This window comes from Anser cygnoides, chromosome 1 (genome assembly GCF_040182565.1).
Source record: "Anser cygnoides isolate HZ-2024a breed goose chromosome 1, Taihu_goose_T2T_genome, whole genome shotgun sequence".
Classification (NCBI taxonomy): Eukaryota; Metazoa; Chordata; class Aves; order Anseriformes; family Anatidae; genus Anser; species Anser cygnoides.
The window spans coordinates 69,896,926-69,904,597 of record NC_089873.1 but is presented as its reverse complement, the minus strand read 5'-3'; the positions used below and the strand labels follow the sequence as shown (position 1 = coordinate 69,904,597).

The 7,672-nt window shown below is 40.4% G+C and overlaps 1 long non-coding RNA gene across 1 annotated transcript; it reads right to left on the bottom strand.

The window, feature by feature from the left end:
* Nucleotides 1–597: 597 nt before the first annotated feature.
* Nucleotides 598–4,677, bottom strand: LOC125180141 (uncharacterized). The gene is made up of 3 exons (XR_007158443.2): nt 4,434–4,677; nt 3,588–3,698; nt 598–2,172 (listed from the first exon to the last, which is right to left on the bottom strand). It is a non-coding gene; the product is annotated as an uncharacterized lncRNA (long non-coding RNA).
* Between the last annotated feature and the right edge of the window lie 2,995 nt (nt 4,678–7,672).

Below are 7,672 nucleotides of genomic sequence, written 5' to 3'. Positions count from 1 at the left end.
ATACACCATACTCAGAGGCCTACATCTTTCTCATTTAAAGCAATGTACATGCACATCAGCTCCTCCAACTTCAATAGAGTGATCTAGGAGTTAGCTTACCTTGTTAAAATTTTATCTCAGCATTATCATAAAATGCAAGTTAGAAATACATGAATATACTTACGGAAGGTTTTCCCATTGCTACATTTTGGGTGGCAGTTGTATTTTTTCCTTGCTTCTTCCTTGTTTCCTCTCCTTTGAATCTTCCTTTCATGCTGCAAGTACCTACACCACTTCACCTACAAACTTTTTTCCAGTCAGCTTAATCCCTTTCCTAACCGCAGTGTTTTTGACACAGAACTGACACCACAGGTGCACCTGAACTGAAGGATGCAGAAGCATTTCTTTGGTCAGGACAGGAACAAGCTGCACATCATCTTCCAAGCATGTAGAGATGGGAAGTTGATAAGTACTCCAGTATGTCCGTAGGCCTGGACAACACAAATGAAAGCTCTATGTACAAGATCTAAGGAAAAAACAAGTTGTTCACTCAGACCTCTGTGCCTCATGCAGAGCAGCACTCAGCTCAATAGGCACTCTCAGTAGGTTGCTGGATCAGAGACATTTCTGTCATTGCTGCTAACTCTGGAATTGGAACATTTCTGTTAGTTCACGATGAGCCAAGAGTGCACCCTTTCACTGAGCAGAGTAGTCCTTGCCATTAGTTATTCAAACTTTTATTATTTCAAATTTGACTTGTCATAGCCCACAAATAGAACATACACTGCAACCATTCCACATGATCATCTTAAATTAATTCATTTTTTTGAAGCACTGTTTTTATTTAAAATGTTAATAATGTCACTTTGAATACTTTGGCTGTACAGAGAACCTGAAGACGAAGCAGGTGCCAGGTTAACTCTCTGTCATGAGCAAACTTGTATCAAGAGTATGCCAACCATCTGAACTCCAAGGACAAACTCTGGGAACCCATCAGCAACCATCTATGGGGATGGCCCAGCCATATACCCTCCTCTAACAGTAAGATCAAAAGCCGCAAGGAACTGCTAAGAAATGTCTACATTATTCTAACCATATGGCATTTTATTCAACTTTTATACTATGGAGGATCAGAGTATACACTTCCCAGGTTGACAGAAAACCTTGCTCCAATTTCAGAGCATCTGTGGACTGAGAGTGGTGGATAACTTCCCTCTTGCATTAGCCTAATGAGATGAATTTAGCTGACTGCAGAATTCATCAGGGTGCCCAGCCATTCCCTTCTCAGGAATCTCAGTCTTTTGAACAAACTCAGCAAAACTCTTGGCACATGGCACAAATTGTAGGAATCTGTAAACCAAACTATTTTTGGTAGGTATAGTTCTTGCTTTGCCTTTGAGGGACTGAATTTCCCAAATTTCTTTCCGCCATTATGTTCAAATGATTACTTCAATAGCCCCCTGGTTGACATCTTAGCAGAGCCTTGTGCCTTACTCCTTTATCCAGTGGATAGCACTTAGAAAGCAGACAGGCAACTGGTTGAATATATCTTGCTTTTTAGAAAATGATACACATCTTGGTTTCCTACTGCATCCCATCCCTCCTAGTCATTTATTCTGTTATTTTTACTGTTCTGGTATTATTTATGTTGGAAACGTACAAAGAAAGGCATACAAGCAGAACAGCAAAGCCTACTAAACCCACATCCGACAGGTGTAAACGCCTGGATGAAATTTAAGGAACTGAAGAATTAGGACCAGAGAGTTCAAGCTCTGAATAAAACAGGAACCAGACAATGTTCCAGTACTATATTTTTCTATTGGGAAATGGTTTTCTCCAAAATGTTCCTCTGGAATAAATTTGTTCAGAGAGACATCAACTTGAAAGATGACACCTTCCTTACCCTTAATCCCAGCAGTCTTCTTCGCCACATGACAGGGAGGTGAAGCCTGGAAGCACCAACTGACCAGCCCTCAGCTTTTCTGTAGGTTGGCTTTCCTTGAACCACCCTTCAAAGCTGTCTGGGATCCCAGACTTTGCTGCAGATCTTCTGGCTGCCTCCTAGCCTCTGCCCGCTTCTTGGCAGATGGCTACAGGCCTGACATTCCTCAACATCGGATCCTCTCCACATGGCTAGCTGCCTTCCTGTTTCTCCCAAGGATCAGACAAGGCTGACTGACCGCAGACCTAACTCTGCAAGAAAAGATAGGTAATCTTAGCTATGTGCAGTGTCTTTATTGGTTTCAAAACCTATGATTTTTTTTTTTTAATCAAAACAGAAAATTCTGTGACTCCAAGACAGAAAAGTCTCAAGCCCTTCACTGTACACAGTCCTGGAGGTGTCCAGATTTCAGTGAAGAATATATGCAAAGTGTCTTTTGCTGTGGAAACCCCGTAACAGGTAACTTCTACCTCTGGCAACCCACATTTCTAGCTCAGCAATAAGAGAGCCTAGAATTCTGAGCATGGGGTGTAGATCATGGGCGTTTTGCACACTCTTGACTTTACAGCTGCCATTTGCTGGATCTGACTTATCTTTCAGCCCACACAAATCACAGAACAGTTTGGGTTGTAAGGGACCTTAAAGATCATCTAGTTCCAACCCCCTGCCATGGGCAGGGACATCTTCCAGTAGACCAGGTTGCCCAGGGCCTCATCCAGCCTGGCCTTGAACACCTCCAGGGATTCACAACTTCTCTGGGCAGCCTGTTCCAGTGTCTTACCAACCTCTGAGTAAAAAATTTCTTCCTAACCTTACATCTAAATCTGCCCTTTTTTAGTATAAAACCATTAATCCTTGTCCTAACACTACACTCCCTGACAAATCTACTCTAGCTGAACATTGTGAGTGCCAGTGATGTTTGCCAGTTAGAGTAAAGGCAACAATGCTCCCAACAATGTTGGGAGGATGTGCTGTGAAAGCAGGGGGGAAAAAAAAAATTAACCCTTCTGTAAGTGAGGCTGAGAAGTGACCCAGAACTCAAAAAATTCTTGTAAAGTGAGAAAGGCTTCTGTTGTGTCAATTCAGACATTTGTAGGTAATTGCAGGTAATCTGAATTCCATTTCAAGGTTAGAGGAGTTTGCATAAATTATTCTCATTTATGAGAGATCAGATTAAACATCATTTAGAAAACTTAAGTATTTATGACTGGAAACAAGCCTGTTTGTTAATTGTTAACTGATGAACCGAATCCTGTGTAAGGTCATGTTTTGAAATAGGATATGGAAAAGCAGTAAAGCAGATTTAACAACCTTAGGAAAAAAAAATCCTAAAACATCAAAACAAAAAGGAAAAGGAGATGTAAGTGGCTTAGGTCAGGGTTAGTGCTTGATGAGGACAAGTGGAATACAGGAAATTTGTTATATTACATTTTCCTTTTCTGTTAAAACGATCATTGTTGATTAGCTTACGTGATAGACTACTGCTGCCATGTATGCCCACATCCCAGAATTACAGCTGGAAAAGAATTCTTCCTTCTCCTGTAACATTTGTAAAGTTGCATAAATACTGACTTATATGATTCTGGTATTGAAAAGAAGTCCTGGTAAGGAGAGGGGCTTGAAGACAGAAAAGTACTTGCCTTGAATAAGCATTTGGGGAAAATACCTCCAAGCAATCAGGAAAACTTAGCAAAGATTCTGCTCAAGAGCCCCAAAATGTTCTTATTTCTTCTTGATGTTGACTTGGCCAACAGGGACAACAAAGATTATGCTTCCCCTGCAAGAAACAGAACAGACAACTACATGATATGAAATTGCACAAGCTGAGCACCTTGTGGAGAGAGATAAAACAAAAGAGCAGGGGAGCTGAGATCTTAAAAATAGATAAATAAGTAGATCTTTGGCTGAGTTCAGACTAGTCCTTCTAATTGGGACCAAACTAAAAGACTTTTCTAAAACCTCTCTATGGTTATTGTTATCGGTCCAATTCAGGAGCAGAGGACTGAAACTCTGGCCCAGTTCTGGATGTTACTGTAAGGGAAATAGTGAAAAGGATTCATGCTAAAGTTGCAGAAGAGGGACATATGCATTTAATTCTTTATTTTGTATAGATTCAGTTTCTGACTTTACCAAATGTATTTTACCTAGCCCTGATAAAATAATTGTTTTGTATGTGTGCACAAAAGGCCCCAGGGAGGGTCTTTTATTTTTTTCATGTTTCTGTGCAAAGGCTCAGCCTGATTTAGAACACACTTGGGAGGCAGCCTAAATATTTTGATTCTATTTTTGCTGTCACTAACCACCTGAAAGTTTATAATTACAATGACAGACATCTGTCCAAATCAGATGTTATTCCCTTTTTGCAAGCTATCCTACCATCAAAAGGAATGCATTTAAACCAAAAACATCCCTTCACAGTTCTGCATCAGTACAGACAAGACTCAACATCCACATTCTTCTTCCTATCCCAAACCCATGGATCACTGCAGTAGGAAAGTGTTGGTGCATTTACCTTTGCCTCTTTCCCAGTTTTGCTAGAGCCTTGCCATCTCTCCCAGAGAAACTGTGATCCTGGATTATGCTTGCCTGGGAAAAGAAGAAATTTTATTGCAGCTAATTTAGTAGCAGACTCTGACTGGATCAGAAGTTCAATGTTATAGGATATTTGGGTATGAAGCCACCTGTCTGGCTCGCTGACAAACCAACTCCAAGACATGAAGACAATGTAAAGCAGGGCAGAAGCACCTAAGATTGCTCTGTATGAGCTAACATGGGCACCACTGGCTTACATCACAGTGTAGCATGTTAATGCTCCGTGTAATATGCACCTGAGCTGGTGTTGTTAACTCAGTGTCTCTTTGCTGTACTCCTTTGTTGAGTATGGACATAGAAAAGGAGAAAAAAACTTTCTTCAAATGATGAATTACCAAAGAATGCGTTCAAATGGTGTTTCCACCCTTCAGACGGCCTTTGAGTCAAGATCTCTATGGAGGAGGAGAGTATGTCCTTGAAAAGGACACCTCCCCATGGCATCAGCTGAAATCCCAACTGTCCTGCCCTTAGAAAGCCCTCTCAGCCCTATCATCTCACAGGTAGGAAGCACTGGCAGCCGGTGATGAATAAATCATAGTTTATAATCTCTTTAATACAAGCCTTGCTCCTAACTCCTAATAAATGAAAACACTATGTTTCCTTTAATAAGAAATGCATGAAAGTGTGCCATTCATAAAAAGATTCAATTAAACATATGAAGCATATCCTGCTGTGACCCACATTTCAGTAACAATGTGATCTTTCTTGTGTGGCAGTGGGACTTGTTCAGACAACTTAAAAAAAAAAAAAAATCAAGTTACCTCTCCTTTAGAAAAATTGATCTAGGACTTGACTAGGAATTGATAATTAGGACTAGGTCTACAAATGCAAAACAATTCTCCACTGGAAAAGAAGTAAATATAAATATTTATTTGAAAATAGGCTGCAAAATCATGCTTTTTCTCCTTGAAGAAAAAAAAATGTTTTATTTCTCTTAATGGAAAATAAGGAGGAGCTGTTTTTTAGGCCAATTAGATCAGAAGGAATAATGGAGAAATTGTTCACAGGCGAAAGGTTCTTCTTCCCCAGCACTTTCTCTTCTAAATGTTTTTACTCAGGTCCAAACATAAAAACCTAAAATGTTATTCTAAGAGTTGATTTTGCAGAAGTATTTTTTTTTTAAGTGCCATCTTTGATTTCGACAGTCTGAGACAGAAAAATGAGCAAATGAAGAAAACACATTTACCCCAAGAGAGTCCAATATAACTGAAGAGAGAAGAGTCCACAAATGTCCTACCTCATCTTCAGATTAATCTCTTGTACTATTTGAAATCGCAGAAGTACTAATTTCACTGTCATGGAAAGCCTCATCCTAAGTAAACAGATTTCATTGAAAATACACTGAGAAATTACTGAACATTTCTCTTTCTACCACCTTTTCTGAAGCACAGGATTATTTAATCAGGCAATTACAGTGAGTCCTGGCTCACTGATGTCAACAGGAATCTGCAACTCCCTCCACTGGTGCCAGAGTTTGATTTTCAGATTTCAGAAGGACTGCCTGTCTGCTTAAGCTTAAGCAAGTCCCTAGGCATACTGCTGCACTTGGGTCATAAACCTCTCTAGTTAATTTATAAAGTTCTGTAAAAAAAAAATGGATAAAAAAAGTATCAATTTCTAAAAATGGCATACTACTCTCCACTGAATGCTAGTACTCTGCTGTCAATTGTGCAGAGAAACTGTTAGGCAATGTCATTTTGTTTGGTCCTTAACATCTCCAGTCAGCCAAAGGATTTTTCCTATTTCCATGGAAGATGCCAGAGTTAACTGACACAAAGCAACTAAGAGAGTAGAGCATACACAGTCATAAAACCAACAGCTCCTGATCAACTCTGAATAAACAAAGATGCTGCAACGTCTTTCTTCTGTAATTCATGCCATCATGAGCAGCTCCAACTTACTCTGCTCTCTGTCATGGCTTCCTGCAGATAAAAGCCTGACACCAGGTCACAGTTCTGATCTGCTCATCAGGCAGTAGCCTTCAGGAACTGTAGGTAAATGTTTAAGACATCTCCCAAAGCTGCAGGATGAAAATCACATTGTCAACAGCAATGATGTACTAGCACAGTACAACTTTGTTTACTTAAAGGCGAAGCTCAGCTGTGCAGGATATTGAGTTTTCCTGAAGTACAGTCCAAAAACTCTCACAGAAGCTAAGACAAATCTTGCCACATCCCAGCCTGCATGCAAAGCTCACTTCTTTAACCTTGCCCTTTTCTCTTTCTACCACAAGCATACAGCTGTGGATTGTTTTGAAACAAAACCTGTACAAAATGGTACAAATAACAGCACGCACATTTGTCCTCCAGGGGAAAAGCTGAGAGACTAAACAACATGCAACAGACATTAGCTGCATCACTTTTTACAGCCTGCAACATGTTTGGAGGCTGACAACTATGAAAGCCATGGAGATGTGTAGCAGCCTGATCATGGAAAGCCTGTTAAACCCACATTAAAATCATTGACTTGGAACCAGCATGCCTAATCTATAATCAGGATTAATACTGAAAGTGCTCAAAAATCAAGATTATTAAAGGAAGCCATGTTACTTTTATATATACATAGATACGTTCTACATAACAATTGCCTCACTTCAGAGACATGCCCCAAATGAGATGCTCGGTGTGACCCGTATCTAAAACCCATCTGACTGTAGCATGGAGGTGATCAGAGTACCTCCTGCATGTCTTATAGGCAATTTCCTGCAGACCCTTCTGCCACAGCCAAAGCGTTTAGGGATATCAGTGACTGCTTGTACACTACAGACTCAATTACAGCACAGCATGTTCACCAGGTTTCTGTAAAATTCCTCATTTTACCATACCTCTTTGGCATGTTCCATCAACAAGTGCCAAAGCCTGTTGTAACCACACTGCAAATTTAGCATAAACAACTAACATTTGGGGAAAACAGTTTATGGCTAAAGCAGAACAAGGCCTAATACCCATGGGCATACAACTATTTGGTATGCCTAATAAAAATTGTCCTATGGATAAGGACTTAGAGGTTCTGGTGGACGAAAAGCTTGACATGAGCCAGAAGTGTGCACTTGCAGCCCAGAAGGCCAACTGCATCCTGATGGCTGCATCTTCAACAGAGGCATGGCCAGCAGGTGGAGGGAGGTGATTGTCCCCACTTGCTCTGCTCTCATGAGGCTCC